This window comes from Patella vulgata, chromosome 4, assembly GCF_932274485.2.
Source record: "Patella vulgata chromosome 4, xgPatVulg1.2, whole genome shotgun sequence".
NCBI classification, from domain to species: Eukaryota; Metazoa; Mollusca; class Gastropoda; family Patellidae; genus Patella; species Patella vulgata.
The window spans coordinates 17409692-17429850 of NC_065882.2; positions in this window are offsets into that span (position 1 = coordinate 17409692).

A 20159-nucleotide genomic window follows, 5' to 3' on the forward strand; every position below is an offset into this window, starting at 1 on the left:
GCAATAACCACACATAAAATTGATGCGCGAATAAGAATTTAAACAGGATTGATACCCTCTGAACGAACGATATTCTAATAGTAACAGAAATGTTGAACACCTTGTGTATATGCAATCTCAAATTAAATTTCAACGAATGCAGATTATCAAACCAAGAAACAAATCAACAAACTTATATTTCACCCAAATTATTTTAATTTGAAATGAAAATTAAATTTACAGGTGCAAAATTAAGTTATCTTCCCTTATAACTTTGGCTCAAATGTAAATAACAGAGGGCTGTGTTTATTATTATTATTTCTCATACTGTATTACTATAATATATACCCAACCACTTTACGTAATCTTATTCAGTAATTGAACATGATCAGGCGTAGTTATCTTCACGTTTCTATCATGGAGCTGCTGGCATTGTTGCGGTGCCAAACCAATATCTAACCATCTCCCAAACGTCTGGTGCGTATTATGTGTTCTTCGGTTACTTTCCTGGTATTATCAAGTGTCGCGTAGTAATACAAACATAGAGTAACATCTCCTTGGCATTTACTCTGGAACCTTTTACTCACTGAATACCAGACATATGCGTAATTCTGTGTGATATCCCTCATTGTGCCATGCACGTGTGGTCACGTTTTAAACGGTAAATGGCGATTACAAGATACCGTTCATTTAGGTTTCACCCCGTTACCTTTCCACGCGGTCCAATGTATTTTTGGTTAGAAGCGTTGCTTGAATTATAAAGACCATTGATGAAGACTTTACTATTTATATTAGAGACTAAAATAGATGAGTATGTTACATCGCGTACACAAATGTTGACCACGAGAACAAAAGAAGGTCCACAGTGAAAAATCTCTGAATGTTTACAAATCCATAATTTAATTTAGTATATGCCCTGGTGTATATGTTGTAATTGGACTTGGGTCTTAAACTGTAATGCAGTAATTTGAATAAGGAGAAGATACAATGGAGATTTGTAAACCAGAACACTCTATACATTAGTTCGGTATGAGTTTTGAAGAGGATCCTGGATTGCACGTCATAGAATTGAATTCCCTCTTACTTCTGTGGCACCTAGCACCCGAGAATTCAATTTCTGGACGTTCAATCGAGTATTCCCTATATAAATCAAACCGAAACATCCAAAACAAAGTGCGATATCACCTCGGTGGAAGCGGACGTAAAATACAACTAACTCACACACAATCCAAGACAACATCTATGAGTTGCAAACAAAAGGATCAACATGACCTGTTGAAACAGGGTCAATCCCCAAGAATCTTTAACAATAACATTACATTGAAAATGACATAATTGCAGAATAATTTAATAGCAAAACCCTCTCTGAACAGCATAGAAACAAGTGGGTGTCTTCCTACAATATCGTAATACAGATAATCCGCGGTGGACTATTTATTTACATCCGTTTCCAATAAGACCTCCTTTGATAGTTAGACCTATATCTGTATTATATATATTGGTCAGATCATCAGACAATACGATGCCAGAATATACAACATATAGTAACGTATACCAGCTCATGCTATAAACTATAATATATTTATTTATTCACGTGGTGCGGGGCAGGATGAAGATTTTCTTTACATAAATAGGACCAGGAACTAAATACCCAATGAAATATACCTTTGGGAATAACTGATATTTGTCCAGAAGTCAAGAATGTGTTGTAATTTAGAATGATGTAGAAAACGGTATGTGTGTTATGTACAGACCAATGATTGTGATATCTTTTCTTACTACAATAACTTTTACTGACAGACATGTAAATTTTATCGACATTCTGCTGTTTTATGTGCTGTGCTAGAAGGCCCATAAGCTTACTTCTAGGTTGTGAAAGTCGAGTGGTCAGGGGACGACTGTCAGAGAGGTAGCGCTCCTGTGTGGCTGATATGTACAGTGTTACCTATTCGTTCGAATGTGCACCTAAAACTAAAAACCCGAGACAGCTGGAATTCGATGAAGAGTTGGTGGAAACGCCACTGATTGAGAAACATTATTGCACACGTGGCCATAGAAAAATAAATCACCAAATGTCAGTCTCAAGATGACCATAGCTGTATTGTGTTTAACTCCATTTCTTTCTTCTTTCTTACGTGTTAGCTATATTATGTAGCCTATTCCACAATGTGACCTGGCATTGTGTGTTCTAGAAGCAGTAAAAACAGCAGTTTTAGCATACCCAACTTCGTACACGGCATCATCATTATATGGAGCTAAATTTGGGTTTTGATTTTAGATGTCGAAGCAACCTTAATGACTGTAAAAGACGGAATTCGGTCGATGTTAGATGGTGGGATATTAGTAAGCATATTATCAGTCGTCTGGGGGACCAGGCTAGTATAATGACTAACGTCTATCATAACTCATCTAAAGGAGATGTTAAACCGAGATAACATAATTTAATGCATATGAACGAACATCCACTCAAGATGGTAGTTATTAAATAATCTAATTCAAGAAGTAACGAGTGCCGTTTACGAAGCAAGGTATCATTCGTCTACTCTTTCTAGAACCATCGTTAGCAACTTTGCTGATGACCCCGCTGGAGATTACACTCTTCCAAAAAGATGCCCCTCCCTCTCTCTCTCTCTCTCTCTCTCTCTCATTTTTTTTTGTGGGCGTTAGAGATGAGTATGGTATACGTGTAGTCACTAAATTCAATTGGAAATCTTAGTGGTCTGCATCCAGACATTACACTCCACCAAGAAGATGGGCCTGCTTAAGTCCAAGCGCTCTCTCTCTCTCTCTCCCAATTTTTTGTGAGCATTAGAGATGAGTATGCTATGCGTGTAGTCACGAAATTCAATTGGAAATCGTTAGTGGTCTGCATCCAGACTTTATCACACATAAACTCATCAAGAAACATTTATCTGAAGATGTTGGAGAACCGATTAATAAAACTGTTTACAAGTTAAAATAATTATTATTCATGAATACATCACCAGATTACATTCCTGTAAATACATCTAGAATTTATGACGATCCCATTCACCCACACAAAGAATGTATACACATTTGTGTGAAAAACATATAGTGCATGAAGCGTTTCAATCCAAAGCAAACATTTCAAATATTAACGAATTACTAAGAAGGGTGTGCGAAAATAAAACCCGTTGAAATCTAGTATATTACTAGCTACAAAAATAACGAAAAAGTTTATATTTGCTGACATCTCGACCTGCAAAAATCCTCATAAATCTGTTAAAATAATTCTCATTTTCCCATTCGCATTTCTAATTTTCCAGTTGTAGGTCAGTGACTTATCGGAATGAAATTGCCAGACTGTTATTTGTTGAATGCCGTGAATTTTGTCAGAGCGAAATAATAATAATTATTTGTAGATCTCTAAAAACCTATGTTCCAATGGCTCTTGTACGTATTTCAAAGATAAACATTGTGGAAAAATGGAATAATTGTTGGGAAAAGAGATTGAAAATAATGATGAAAAGGCGGTCTGTTTTATGTAAGGGTAAAAAGGTAATAAGAACCAAAAAATACCAAGGCTTGTTGTTGGTCTGGAATGGAAGAGTTCAATGCCTTAATGTATTTATCTTATATTTGTAAACTATAATTGAGAAGTCATTAAACACATACACACATACGATAAGTATTTACACGGGGGTATTTTGACGATAGAGTGAACTGAACCAACCCTGTACTATGGTAATGTTGATAGCTGATATTATTTTACTTATAAATTAGAGTACATAATTAAATGATATTAGCAATACACCTGCTCATGGTAAACCGCATCTTCACAATGTTAAGGTACTTAAACTGCACTTCTCAGATCTCACAAACCACAGCGCTGTTGACCATTAATTGTTATATAAATTATTAATTAAGACATTTATTAACTCACCAAGAAGATAATCAACTCTCGGTGCCATCGGATGGTTCCGATTTTAAGTAGATATGAATACGATTTGCGGGTATTGATTTAACGTAAAAAAAAAATGGATAATCGAGACTTTGTTTATTATCGTAACAACGGTAGCAATGGCAATAGAAGCTACACCGTTACTGTAACGCCGATAACTCGGCTCAGATTGAAGTAATTTGATTGAAATTTTCAACATATTCCCTTTTCATTATCTATTTTTTAACTATTATATATATATATATCTAATCTCATATAATGCCCATTTAATTCATTTGTTCTTTTACACTTCGAATGATCTCTTTAACGCATTGGTGACGATGACAAACCCCCAACAAAATACGAGGTCAGTTAACCCTACAAATATAAACACTATTTACTGACGGTGTTTAATCCGATAAATTATTTGCGGTCAGCAAGGTGTTACGAGAAACTATGACCCCGCCACAGTTTTCCAAAGATTTAGCTTTCCCAATTTGTCCCCCAAAGAGAAGTCGGGTGGGGACGGAGGTGGAGGTGGTGGTGGTAAACTGTATCTCCGGAAAATTTGTCAGAGGTTGAAAATTATGTTTATCTCCCCTATTATTATTAACCAAGAGCAACACCCCCTTCCAATTTGTTTTTAATAACCTTATCCCCCATCCAACGTCCTCTCGCCACCCTACCACCCGGCCCATTCCGCCATTACGTACTGGCTGGCAATGCCACTGTTGAGAAATAATCAGTAGTGTAGTGTGCATTGATCTTTCCTAGGTTATGTTGACATATATAGCTCTATTTAATAATTAGTTAAACAGGTGAAAACATGACTTTTAAAATGAAAAGTGGGTCAAAAAGAGAACTACTTTACCGTTTGGGCTTATGTACATCAGAGTTTTTTTCATCTGTAACAGGTTTCAGGCGCATATCAGAATGTCTAATCTATTACAAGGGGTACTGGTTGTACATTTTAAAGCCATAAGCTTCTGGCCAGTTGGTTAACTCTATCCTGCACCAGTATAAATGTATTGTCTCAAACTTGCCCCTTTTGAGTAAATCAAAGCCTGGGGTTTATCTCCTTTAAACTTCATAACTGGTAATATTCGAACTTTTTATGCAAATTTGTACGCCCACCCACGTCGCCTTTGGTTGTTTACCTATTGCCCGTTGCTTCAACATGCAAAAACAATCGCCCTTACCCAAACTTGACACTGAACCAATTTGTTATAGCAATTCGATCTATCCCATTTCTTCCATCTAAATAAGTAACGGTTAAAGGAGCTAAGTCTCAAACTCAATACTTTTCATAATATTCGAAATTAAAAACAGGAATTAGAATTCAATATTGATTAATTTCAATCACTATTGATGTTATTGTCTTGCCAAGAAACTATAGGATCCTAATATTCGATATTTAAGTCACAATTAACATTTTATAATCAGTACACGAGTCATGTACCCTATGATTTCGGGTGCCATTTAGTGATGAACAAATAAAAACATGTCCTGCAACACAATGTGGAAGTAATTAGTGAAGCTGATTAATATTAATACGAAAAAATAATAATTTAAAAAACGTGTAGAATGCACTAAGCAGGCGTAAACGACTGCCGTTCAGTTTGAACTGTTCACGTATTTCACCGAACATAATTGGAAATTACAACATTTTTTTCAAAAAAATGAATATAAATCACCCTCATATGTGCTTTTAGAACCATTTTTGTCTATTTCAAGGTTCCAAAAATAGAGCCATACGCCCTTTAAAGACAGACCGCAGAGAGATAATAATTTAATGTCCCCTTTGTTTTACAGTGACACGATTTACGATGGTTGGTATTACTTCACCGCATGCTTTAACAATTTCTTATCGTTTGTTTGCCTATTGGAGTTATATCATATACAGTACTTCACAGCCAAACAACTAACAGGAGGATAGATAACACACTGATTTATTGTTTATATCAACACAAACATGTGTCGATTTAGATTGATAGAAGAGAAGCAATTGGCGTCACTGTACGATAGCCATTTTGAGAAATGTAACATTAGACAATATTCCTTTTATATATTCTTTATTCTTTACTCCATGGAGAGACAAAAAAGCAGATACAGTTGTGTACAACTATAAAGTTTGCTGAGCTGAGCGATGCCAATTTTGTGGTTCTTTTAAACTTATTTTACAAATATACTTTATTCTTTCATTAATTTACCAAGCACATACTTCATTTTTCTCATTTAGGATTCATTAGTCAGTAGTTAATTCCTTCTTTTGAACTATATATTTCGGTGTGTAGTCCTTCGGATGGTACGAAAAACCTAGGTCTCGCGCATATGTTGGCTGACACGCAGTTGGGCCGCATTGCGTATGCAGTGTAAGTTTTTTCAACGAGTTAAGGTCGAATATATTGTAAATGGATTGATCTGGGCACTGATTCATAAGCGCGTGTCAGACTTACGGACACGTGAATCTAATATGTTACTTTACTACGTACACTGTTGAACTTACATGAACCTAACTTTACGCAAGATTCGTTCAAAGGGTTCCAGGTCCAAACCATGTCGCTATGATTGGTGCGAAGTGTGACACATACATGATGTTATATTAACAGTTGTACTTCAAAAGTACGAATGAGTCGGCTCACATCGTTATGGTACCACGCATATATCGGATATATTTCGACACAATTAAAATGCCCCCCCCCCAAAAAAAAACAAACAAAACAAACAAATGCGGAAGGTTAATAGTTCTCACTATAATAGTTAAAAACTAGATAATGTAAAGGCAATTTGCTGAAAATTTCATTCAAATTGATCCACGATGAACCGAGAACTAAACGATTGAAATTTCCGCCTAGCCTCGATCATCATTACTAAAGTCAGTACGATAAACAGCATAGTCTCGATTATCCATTTAATCGTTAAATCGTGAAGGAAAGTTATGCAGTAAATCAGCTCATAATCCACTAAAGATCGCAGGCTAACGATACCATCTAGAGTTGATTATGGTCTTGATAGGTTAATTAATGTTTAATTAATAATTTAGATAACATTTCAGGCCTAAAAAAAGACCTGCAATAGACAGATTTAGCTCTTACATAATGTATGTTTAAACACGCATCCAGTATAAACAGCTAAAGTTTAGAAAAATAACGGTGCTTAACGTTTAAATAGATTATATGCTTCTATATCTTGTGTTTATAGATGTTCTTTTTCACAAAATATATTATCTTGTCTTTAAGACGTTTACAAGATCATTTTTTGTCAGTAAAGTGTTAGGAGTATATCACGATACATTCAACAAGTAGTTAGATAACGTACATTTATCTCAACTGGTCTCTATATATATATCCATGTCTTCATTTATCTGCCTTTCCTCTACTAAAAGTTAAAAAATAACAATACAAAAACAGGGAGGTATTTTGGTTATCTTTGATACATCGGTCATAATAAGCTTGGCTTTTGAAAATTGGCAGTAATTCCGGCATTTAGAAACGAACTCCCACATACCAAAATCTATTTCAGTCCTTTTCATTGCCGCTGACATTGAATTGTGTAACGAATGAAAAGGTTACATCTTGTGATTTGGTTATCTGTGGATAATGCAATGTTGTTTTGTTCGATATTCTGTTTTCAGGTTTTTTAAAAGTGTATTTTTTCTCTATGGGCGATGATACATGGTGGTATATAGTGATATATAGTGATGCATAGTGATATATAGTGGTATATAGAGATGCATACTGACATATGGTGTATATAGTAATATACAGTGATGTAATGTCCAGTGGCATTTAGTGATATACAGTGGTGTACAGTAGTGATGCATTGTGATATATAGTGATATATGAAATGAAATGGGGTTTAACGTCCTACTGTTCTGCTCCTATACTGGGCTAATGAAGACGGGCATACGCCATACAGTGTGCTATGAGGGAAATTTTGCCCGGCCAGCGGCACTATCGCCTACTCTTATATCGAATTTCAACTGCCAGGGGATCTCGTTTGGAGTCCTCTCATCTTACCCTGCAACTCGTTTTTCTCAGTCAATCATAAAACCATTTAATAAAATAACACTTATCAAAATTCTGCATCATTAACGTTAGTTTCAGATAAGTTTTCTTTACAAATTGATTCTTGGCATTTAGGAAATATGACAAAGATTTTAGTGTTTTTTTTTTTTAAAAAAGCTTTAATAGTTATAAAGTAATTACTCCCGGTGTGGTCTTACAGCGTATACAGTGTTATCATTCTTAACCTGGGGATAAACTCCATGTAGAATGATATTTAGAATAAAATCCCCACAACTTATTATACATGGTAACACGATATATTATCATTATAGACAGTTTGATTTACCGTAAACCATCGTAAAATTTATCGCCTTAAAATGAATTGATAGACTTCTTTGATCTCGGTCAAAAATACAATTGGAAATTTCATTGAATTCTATATGTTGATGGTTGAGGACAGTTTCTCTTTGTTTAAAATTTTACGTCTATAGATAAAGCCAATGTTGAGATATAATCGCGTGTGTGACATTGTTGTCTTGATACAGTAATACAAGCCAAAATGAAACTAGACAAGAAAAGAGGTCCTAAAGAACCCCTGACAGTTGGAATTCGATGAAGAGTAGGTGGAAACGCCACTGTCCCGATAAAATGTCCATCATAGTTCACTGCATGGTGTATGTCCGTCTTTGTTATCCCGGTCATCAGAGAAAGGTATTCGCCCCCACCCCTTTATTTCATTTAAGAATAATAGAAGTGATAAATAAAATCACTTATTTGTTGTTATTCATACGAAATTATCATAAAGTAGAACAAGCGGTTGCCACATTTTGCAAAAGATGGAGAGAGAACGAGCTAAATAAAATAAGGAAGATTTGGTCCGATATGCGCGAATATCGACAGGATCCGAGATCTTAGGATTATAAACATAATATATACTTCAAGTTTAACGGTTTTTAAAACTGAATAAAAAATGCGAACTCTGTGGAGACCATAAGCTAAAATCGAGATTATTTCGTACAATCAGGGGTCATAATCCAGGAAGTTACTGAATGATATGCGCAAATATCGATAGGGTCTGAGATATTTGTGATATGAACATAAATTTAAAGTTTCATCAAATTCGGATCAAAATTATGACCTCTAGAGGATCCACAAGCTTGATATACCATACTTTTACACTATTTGCGTATGAGGAGCGGCCAGTTTGTCGGGCAGATTTTCACGAAATTCTAACTCAATCATCATTATGGTGTAACGTTGATGTATTTGACCTCTAGGGGGACCACAAGCTAAAACTGCAATTTTTCGTACAATCGGGGGTCATAATCAAGGAAGTTGCAGTTCGACATGCGCGAATATCGACAGGAACCGGTATCTTTGGGTTATAAATATACATTTCAAGCGTCGTCTAAATCGGATAAAAACTGTGACCTCTAGAGTGTCTGCAAGCTAAAAACGTGATTTTTCGTACAATCAAGGGTCATAATTCAAGAAGTTTCGATCCGATATATGTCAATATCGAAATGAATCGAGATCTTTTGGAGATAAACCTATATTTCAATATACTGAATACGGGCGTATAAAAACACACCAAGTACGAGCGCACTATACCGGAAACCGAGCAAGTCGCCATCGCAGCAATCTTGGAATTGTCATAATATATCAAAAATCGAAGTCAATGGAACAATGTCAAATTTCGTGTCGATTGTACTTGAATTGGCGGATCCTTATGCTTTTTGTTGAAGAGCGTCGAGGAACTAGAAGAACAAGATGAGTAGCGCTTGGGTCCAGCACCTGACTACAAAAAATCATCGAATTATTTTTATAATAAACATAAAAATGTAATATGAATAACAATTACTATTTTAATCAAAGCGTCGTTGCTTGATGACGTTGAGTGAATCATCAGAGAAACGTCGCGTCTTTCAAATTATGTTTTTGAGCTTATTACGTGTGATTATTGCTAAATAACACTAAAAGGAGTTTATTTTTATATTTAATCTAGGACATGTGTACAAAAACGACTCTTATGGAATACAATTACTGAATTTAATAGGGGCAACATTTCAACAATGATAATTTTGCTCTTATATTAAAGTCAGTAATTGTATTCAACTGTATTTTATTTAATGTGACCAATTACTGAAATTCCACTTAAACAAACAGCTCTTTTAATTTATTATCAAATAAACCTTGTCACGCCAAAAAAAGACAAGAAAGACAAAAACCGATGAATTAATATTATCCATAGACTTGAAGCCATGGCAGGCTTATAAGTGAAGTGCGGGGACAGGACACGGTTACTTGATTGATTTGGTCTCCATTCTAAATTATATGGCAGGGAGGCAAGGGTGTATTGTGTGTAAATTATTCCTCGACCCGGTCCATTACCTTCAGCGATTGTAAAGCCAATGACCAGGTTATCTTCACGGGAAATGTCAGCTGTGTTAAACCAAATGGTGTTTTACAACTCCTACAATAAAATGATTGATGCTCAAATAATGTAGAGTCAATATATGTTTAACCCCTAGTCCGGCTGTGGGTGGCTACCTTTAGGATATATGTAAAACACGGTCACCTGTTTTCATTGTACATATATCACACTGGTCAAATGGTGGTCATCGTATTCAGGTAATATAACCATGAACAGGTAACCAGATCCTGATCTTCGCTCTGTTTTATATGAGTATACATTTTATTACGGCAAAACAAATGTATGTATTGTCTATAAACCAAGTTTAATATTATAAATTTGAATTATTCTTTTACACATCAAAGACAAAGAAATAAAATTAACACAAAAAGAACATAAATATCTCTCCACATCGCCCGCCAAACAACCAAACAAACAAATAGGAATGAACATAAATTCAAATATACATGATTTAAAAAAATAAAATATAATTATTATTCATTGAGTGAGATTGCAGTGTATCGGTTGATATCTCTATATTCCATACGTTTGTATATTTTTGTTATTTTTTTTTTGTAAATATTAATATTTAATGAATAAAATTGCAGCGTATTATCTTATTAATTATTTTAATAACAATAAGTACGATCGTGCTATGGACCAGGAACTGACCATGTTGTCGGATGGAATTCAAAAATCTAATACACCAAATCAATTCAGAATTGCTCAAAGAACAATCATGCCAATTGTCATGTTGATGGGACTTGAATTGACGGAGCCTTAGGCTTTTTCGAAGAACAAGAAGAAGAACTAGATGAGTAGCGGTTAGAGACCAGTTCCAAATCCAAAAAAAATGCAAAAACGTATGACCACCGCATGTTTAGTGGGAGCAAAGATGACTCGGTGAGTGTAACGCTGGCTAAGTGAGTAAGTCGCTGGTTGGATCTTGTGTTCCTTCCGGCCTGATTTCAGGTGTTCTAGCAAGGACCTAATAGTTTGGATGCAGCTATGGCGGGTGTGGCGCCAGGCAGGCTAAGCTTACTCTTCCGGACACCTGTTACCACTGTTTGTCGTGTATTTTGTACACGAGGAGCAGTCCATTTGCTGATTACACTATTTTGCTTGAATACACTATTTTGCCTATAACGTTTTTTAGGACTTCGAATTCTGTCTTATGGTTTGGATTGTTCGTACTTGGTTTTATTTTATTTTATATCTATATAGTCGGTCAGGTAGGACGAAAAACCGCGGTCCCGTGTAAACCACTGGCGGCACGTAAAATAACCCTTTAGAGTTGGAAATAAGAGTCCGGGTAAAATTCCTCTTACAGCACACTTCATGGAGTATGCATATTTTCATTTGCCTGTCATTTGCCTGGGTGGTACAGAAAGTAGGACGTTAAACCTCACTGATTTTTCATTTCACATTTGTTTAGACATTATATAAATGCCGCTTAGACAATTTAGACAGTTGTTAGCTTTTTAAACAACAACAAAAATAACAAATAAGTAACATGTTTTAAAACATTTCAGTTCTGTAAAACTCCTTTCATTTAATATAACATAACATATATAACTGATATATTATTGATGGTAGCACGTAGGAGGGTAATTTAGGTAATTGGTCTAAGATTTTTCCCTTATTACAAAATGCTGGTGTTCCACTCAGACATTCTCGTGTTGATTAATTTACAATTTTCTCGAGTGACTTATATCGTTTAGTTCTGGTAAAAGTTATATCAGTCATCAGTCACGCTGAGAAGACTTATTTAATCAACATACGGTCCTCTACTTGAGAGAAAAATAAATGGTCTAGTTGAAAATAGCACTTAACTAATACCATTAATCAGATATTCAGCACTGGTTTGCTTCTTCAGCTTTACCTTCCGAGCTAGTATCGAAGGCTACCATTTATAAGCATCTGCTTCATTTTACTATAATCTTAATAGTATTGTTTTTGAATTGGATATAGACAGAAAGAGGCCATCTTTAGATGCTTTTCAAATAACTTGATTGAAATCACTTTTGTTTATGGGAAAATGAGTTTTCTTGGAGGTGGGTATGAAACATTGTATGTGGATTAACGTATTTATTATAATCTTCAGCTCAAGGATTGACCTTGCAACAATCTGATTAAAATACAGATCTATATTTCGTTTCGTTTTTTTTATACTTTCGATGGCCTACATTACATGAAGATCTGACAAGTTGTACTCGAAGGTCGTGTCAGGGCTTTTAACCGAATGACGTCAGACATGGATTAATCAATGAGCGTTGACATTTCTAGTGGTTTACCCACAGTTCCGTGCATGGCACGCCAAAAAGTCGCCGTAACAGACCCTATCATTGGCTTATCCCTCACTTCAACCAAAACGCCGGTAATATAACAACTCTTCCAGATTCTAGTGTAGTAAGGTCAAGTAAAACGAAATTTTGAACTATAAAAAACGAAACGAAATAGGATCTATGTTTTAATCGGATTGACCTTGTAAGAATAAATGGTCAGAGATGCCATGAGAAAGGTATTTTATCGATGATGAGGGGAGGAGATAGTGGGTTAGGGCTCCTAATTCATTGTGGTATCTGTTATTGTATTTTGAATTATACGCCCTTTTTCATCTGGTTAGTTTGATTCTAGAAATCACGATAGTTGAAAATGCAATGGAGAAATTCTGATAATTGAAAATGCACTGGATAATTTCTGATAGTTGAAAACGCAAAGATGAAAAGGTTTTGAATTTACAGCAAAGAGTGAGAAAAACAATACTAAAGTCTACAATGTCAATTTTTGGCAAGCAATTTTTGTTTAGATACCGATATTGTGACTTTCCTATTACATGATAATTTTACACGCGATATTTCATATGTCAATGATTCTGCTCCATACATTTTGATAATTTTGTCTCAATTCAAATGTTATTTTATATGTCAACGATTCGGCTCCATATAATTTAGCTATCCAAAGGTGACAACAATTATATACACTTCAGCACGATTGCATTCAAAAATGCTAAATATTTTATGTTGGGAAGGAAGCCGGAAAAGTCGGCCCTATAACTTACCAAGTGTAGGCTGGAATATTGTTTGATATGATTTTTAATAGTCGTTCCCCGCAACACTGACTAAACCAATTTCCTACACGAGTGGCATTTTAATCCTTGAGTGTGGGATAGGTTTTTCCAAATATTTTCGTCGGTGTTACCCGTACTCTTAACAAATTGGATTTTATATCAATTAGTACCCTCGTGGTGTCAAAATCTTATTTAATTTCGGAAGTGTCTCTCACATTTTGGCAAGTTTTGAACAGGCTTTCGTTATGATCTCCAAGGTGTATCTAATCTAATTGAATCATACAGACTATCCTTTTAAGATAAGATTCGTTAATTTTTATCATTAAACTGACGTAAAAAGAAAAATGCGGATTTTATTCGAAGATCTACGTGTAGAAATAAAAGAACTTTCAAATACAGTAACATGAAAACATTAAAATTTAGAACAGGAAACAGATAATAAGTGCAACGAAACCACCCAAAAACAAAAACAAAACAATCGCCCCAATTTAAAAATAATTGAATTAAATGCGGCCCATATATATATAAAAAAAAACAGAGGCCAGAAGCAGAAATTAGAAGTCAGTAGAACAGCCATATTGATAATAAACCGCACCTATAAATATGAACTTTATACTTGAGTGAAAAGTTATGATTTCCTGAGAGCGTGTTAACAAGGAAGACGTCAAGCACCTGTTGAAAGGCTGAACTGTTAAGTACTCTTGATCAAATAATCATTAATATTTCCCTGTGTCATATGATTTGCGGAACTGGGGGAAATGTCTAATTAAATAAGCAAAAATCAGTGCATATACAACCCGGAATTTTCTCGGTGGCATTTGTAAAATTGCAATATCTTTTTAAAGGAGTAACTGGTCTCTATGCATGCCAAAATAATTTGTTGGCTTTAATCAACCTTTAATCCTATATTCGCAGTAATTTGGAAATTGTAACAGTTTGGACCCCGGTTTTTGCAAAACAATACATTTACTGTTAACCAACGTCTAATTAGTAAGTACAGGAGGACCCCACTACACACAAAACAAAACCGACAAGACAAACTACCGACATAGCAAGAAATAGACGATCAATATCAAATCAAGTGAATGGATCCGGGGGTGAGTCGTGAGCGTCCACTGCGCTGTACACTCCCGGATCTGTAATGATACAGGCTTCACTCAGAATGAAAAATGATTTACAAGAAAGGCATAACAGAAATAATGCGACCGGTCTTGCCGGTGGTCGTCTCTTGAATAGGGATAGTGTGCCACTTGTGTTAGAAATGAAATGAAATGTGATTTAACGTCCTACTGTTCTGCTCCTAAACTGGGCTAATGAAGACGGGCATACGCCATAAAGTGTGCTATGAGGGAAATTTTGCCCGGGCAGCGGCGCTACGGCCTACTCTTATATCGAATTCCAACTGCCAAGGGATCTTTTACGTGTACACCAATATGTACACGGGACCTCAGTTTTTCGCCCCATCAGAACGCCTAGACAGCTGTCCTTGTCAGGCCCTCCGTCCTGCATCACTGACAAGGGGAAGTCACGCCGGAAAATCTGGATGAATTTTCTCGGCTAATGCAGGGATCGAACACCCGACCTCCAGGCTAGCGAGCCAGCGTCTTACCCACTTAGCCACGTGATCCCCCACTTAGAACGGCAAACAATTTTAACAATATTTTACCCTCTAGATCATCGGATGATTGTGATTTTGAACGGATTGAAACACGGTCGCCATTTAATAATTTAATTTAAATATAATCGAAACTTAAAAATCTTAACAACGTTAACAATGAAAATCGAGACTACGCTATTCTTCAAACAGTCATAACTTCGCTCAGAATGAAGTAATTTGACTGACATTTTCATTATATAACCATTGAGGCCAAATGGAATATCTGCATTTAGGTCTTATAATGCAATGGGACAATCTATGGTGATCTGTGGCATGTACGGCATGAGATCAGATGCTCGACCTCATTTCCGCTCATCATCGCCATTTAGATGTATACTGCAATCACTAATTCCATAAACTATCAGAGATTAAACTATTTAGGAAGTTTGTTATGATTTATCGCTGTATGTGTATATGCAGACTTTAATGCAAGAATTACAAGGAAAGCTGTCTAGTCGTTCGGATGGGACGAAAAACCGAGGTCCCGTGTACAAATTGGCGTGCACGTAAAAGATCCCTTGGCAGTTGGAATTCGATATAAGAGTAGGCCGTAGTGCCGCTGTCCGGGCAAAATTTCCCTCATAGCACACTGTATGGCGTATGCCCGTCTTCATTAGCCCAGGTTAGGAGCAGAACAGTAGGACGTTAAACCCCATTTCATTTCATTTCATTTCATTTCATTTAATGCAAGAATTTAATACTCAATAGTACTTTACCAATGCTATAGAGATGCCAAAGACTACTAGACTCATTCACAACATGAAATAATAATAAAGTGCCTTAGATTGCAGGGGATTGACGATCTTTTCAGTCCATATATAATAAGTTGCTTATGAACTTACAATAGTGAAAACCTTTGACTTATACTATTATGCAGTGGCGGACCCAGGATTTATTCCAGGGGGGTGACTAAAAGAGGTCAGGGGCGAAGCGCGGTCGACCAAAGGCGGGAGCACTAGAAGGGGGGGGGGGCATAGGGTGTCCAAAGGGGTTAAAACTATTTTGTGCTATCTGAGGTATCTTCTGGGCAATAGTTCTCAACTGATTATGTCAGTTACTCTTTTGTCGTAAAGAGACATGCATATAGTTTTTTCATATAGAGATATGCCTATTTTCCAAACGTATAAAGAAAGACGATATTGACAACCAAAAATGGCCTGAAATTACAATGTGGGACTATTTCCAAAAAGCATCTAGATTTGTCCATAATGTCTCATCCCGAATTGTCCAGCGTTTCACGACATCCTTCTTGCAAATTTTCAAATTTTGCGCCTGGCTGCCAAACATCTTGCACTCCTAACCATTTTGAGAAGTCTCATGCTGTTGCAGAAATCACAACCTTTAAGACCCAGTCCTGGTTCTTAGAAATACATGTATATTAAAGCTGTTGATGGTCACTTGAGGAATTTTGAATCTCCGGCAATATTGTGAAGGTTAAATCTTTAAACGGAATATCAGTCCAAAAATGGTTCAATTCCGGTCAGTATTAAAAAAAATCGCAAATCCCACATTTGGCATCCACTATGTAATACACCAGCGCCAACTGTAAGTGAAATGAAATGAAATGGGGTTTAACGTCCTACTGTTCAGCATGGACAAGGTTAATGAAGACGGGCATACGTCATGCAGTATGCTTTGAGGTGTGCCCGGACTGGGGCGCTATTTCGAATTCCAACTGTCAAGGGTTCTTTTACGTGCATGCCAATGTGTACACGGAACCTCGTTTCTTTTTCACCCATCCGAACGACTCTACGTTGCCCCTTGCCAGGCCCTCCGTGTACACCATGGACAAGGGGGAACCACGCCGGAATATCAGGATGAACTTTCTCGGTCGAAAACGGGACCTCTAGGTTATCGAGCCAACGACTTACTCACTGAGCCACTGGGGCTCCCCAAACTGTAAGTGAAGTTTAAATTTTTTTTTCTCTTCTATGAACCGTGCTCAGTGCTGACACACCGGAGGACTCAAATGCATTCATACTAAAGATACAAAAGTAACTAAGAAAGTATATTTGTGACCGTGATTTGTGTTTTTCTATCAGAAAGTATGCGACAGTGAATGTGTTTTTCCGTATGGGTAGTCTTCAGACATCTAGACTGTAATGTCACTCACCAGCAGGCTTCAATCGAATATAAATCATTCAATGTTATAACAAAATAGGTAAGCGACCACCTTGATATAATAATATTTCGCCAAGGGGAATACACACATATATATCAATTTAGTAGAATCACTTTGCCTATTATATCCAGTGATCCAGAACCAGATTTATAGCCTTTTATGAGAGATTTGTTGTATTAATATCGTGTTGAACATATTCCATCATATATCAAAGCGATAAACCATAACAAATACCTATAAAATAAGTATAATATCAATTAAGCGGCATGAAAATATTTTTAAAAGATTATTATATCTATTTTAACCACATAAACCAGGAGTTATTTTACTATTCTATATAGATACTATTTATCAAATGAATAGCAGATTTAGGTTTGAAATGACCATCCATACTTTTATGTTCTTTATTGCTTTGCAAATAAAACCGAGAAAAAACTGAATGAATGCAGTGGGGTTTAACGTCTTAATTGATTTTCTTTACCAACCGAGCTAAGGAAAACGCGCATCGTGTGTGTGCTATGATGAATATTTTGCCCGGAAATGAAATGAAATGAAATGGGGTTTAACGTCCTGCTGTTCTGCATTTTCCTCGGACAAGCGGTACAACGCCATACTTTCATTTCGTTTCCCCACACCCATGAGATGTTAACGTCCTTTCTAAACGATTTAGCACCTTTTCTTACCAGCCCCTCCAGGTACCACTGACATCACGCTGGAAAATCCAGGGCTCTCCAGGTTAGTGAGCCTGGCCATACCCATTGAACCACTGTGGGTCGACTTGTGGAAACCTAAACATCTATATCAGAATTTCTTATACTAGACAATGTTTTGCTGTGGTATCCACCCATCATGATTAAAGACGTCTCAAACCTGTAGTTCTTGGAATTCACTCTTAACGATTTGTAGTCTACATCCAAACCAGTTAGCGTAGGTTGTCGTGAGTAGGTTTGGTGTTTCTGGAGCCCCCGATTCAATTTTCCACAAGCTTACACACCTTTGTTGCATTTCTGCATTCCAAACGAAATGTCTTTAAGATTTGAAATAAGCATCTGAGATCGTCTGTAACCTCAAGCATGTGTTTTGTTACATATACAATTTGTCCATGTGAAATTTAATGCGTATGTTTACGTGTTTTAAAAGTTCGTTAAAGGTTTTGTTCACTTTTCAGATTTACATTAAAGCTTTTTAGATTCTGTTTTAGCAATCATACTATATGCAAATATCTATATCGCAAAATGTTCCAATGAGACCAATGAAGGTGATAAATGTTTCTTTGACACGGATGATTTGCGTTGGTTCAATTACAAACGTTGCTATTAAAATGAATTTTCGATGTTGGGTTTCAATTACAACTTCTTGACAAGACAAATTTATAATCTGCAATGTAAACATTATCAATGGCCGAATCTTGATCCTTTGACACCCTGTAATCTCTACTTGGTAATAGGTAATCTTAAAGGGGAACATCCACTTAGATATTGGCTGGTCGGCAAAACAACAAATTTCAATTTAACGCTTTTCTATACGGGTACATTGGGTATGTTCAGGTCAAAATCTACCAAAATTTACAAAATTTTCGCAAAATTTATCTTATCTTAGTAAGCCACCACTTGGATTTTCAATAATTAGGCGAATCTGTGGGTTTTTTTTTTTTTAGAGTAGGCCATTATCATATATTTTCTTGCTGAAAGTGATACCGCCTCTTTAAACCAAGACCTTTATACAGTTGACTGGCTTTGAGTACAAACTTACTGAATATCGAATGACACCAAATAGGTTAATTCCCGTTTAGACACCTCGAGCTTTCGTTCATTGTTATATCTGATGTCAGATGCAGACATTTCACCTTAAGATTATAATATATCTTTTAATTTCCAAGATCAAGTTCGGGTTGAATTAAATGGCGATAGGTTTTGTTTTACAATGGCTAGTGTCAACTATTCGGATACTAGATAGTGTACTTTGTTCCCGTAATTAGCACCTAATAGTCCCTGTCGGCTAAAATTGAAAATGACCAACTGTTCAAATGTCATACGGTGTATGACCTGTTGTCCAGTCTGTGAAGAGCATGTCTGGTGAAATCTCTGGTAAGACTCGCTCGGGATATCTTCATATTCCCGTTGTGTTACATCGTTTCCGTCTACGACTTCAGTCTGAAGAAAATGATCGATACTAAAAACCCTTGAAGACTAAGCCACCCCTCCCATTACGTTTGTTTTGTTGTTGGATGAGAGAGGGAACTTCGGGTTGGGAAGGGGGGGGGGGGGTCGAACGTGTGCGTTTAAGATCAAAGAAGTACCATTTAGTAAAGTGTAGTAGATGTTAATAGCCTACCTAACATATAGGTTTTCGTCGTGTTCTTTCTGCTAAAGACCCCTACATGCAATTGTATTATTATTAAACAAATTTACCATGTGTTGAGTGGACGTAATACCCCATTTCTCGCTCTTTGTTTTGTTGGAACAAAAAATCAGCCGCTTTTCTGCCCCCCCCCACCCCCGCCAATAAAATATAAACTTTATATTCTAAAAAACCTTGATAAAGTTAAAGGCTGTTTAGTATTTGTTTAGTATCTTGAAAATATCGTAGTGTCTCGAAAACAATTTTCTTCCAATAGACATTGACTCGGGTGGAATGTGCACTCTCTTTTGTTTGTATTAGATCTAATTGATGCCTGGAACTACAAGAGTTAATGTTACGATTTTGGTGTAGATATTTTTAATTTTTTGCATGTTTTTCTGTTATATTAGAAGATATTCTTCCACCAACATTCACAGGATGTACACAGCAACATTGGGAGTAGTCTTAAAATAAACAGATCTAGTTTCGTGGTCGGTATTTACAGACTGTTTGGGTCAATGGCTCAGAAGAAGATTGTAATGTAATCTTACATGCGCCTTTTGATGAAGACGCAAACCGAACCCACCTCTTTGCTTACCCCATCACCAGTAGTCCTCGACACAATAGATAAAATACCAAACGATGAGCTAGTGACACATACCTAAGAATC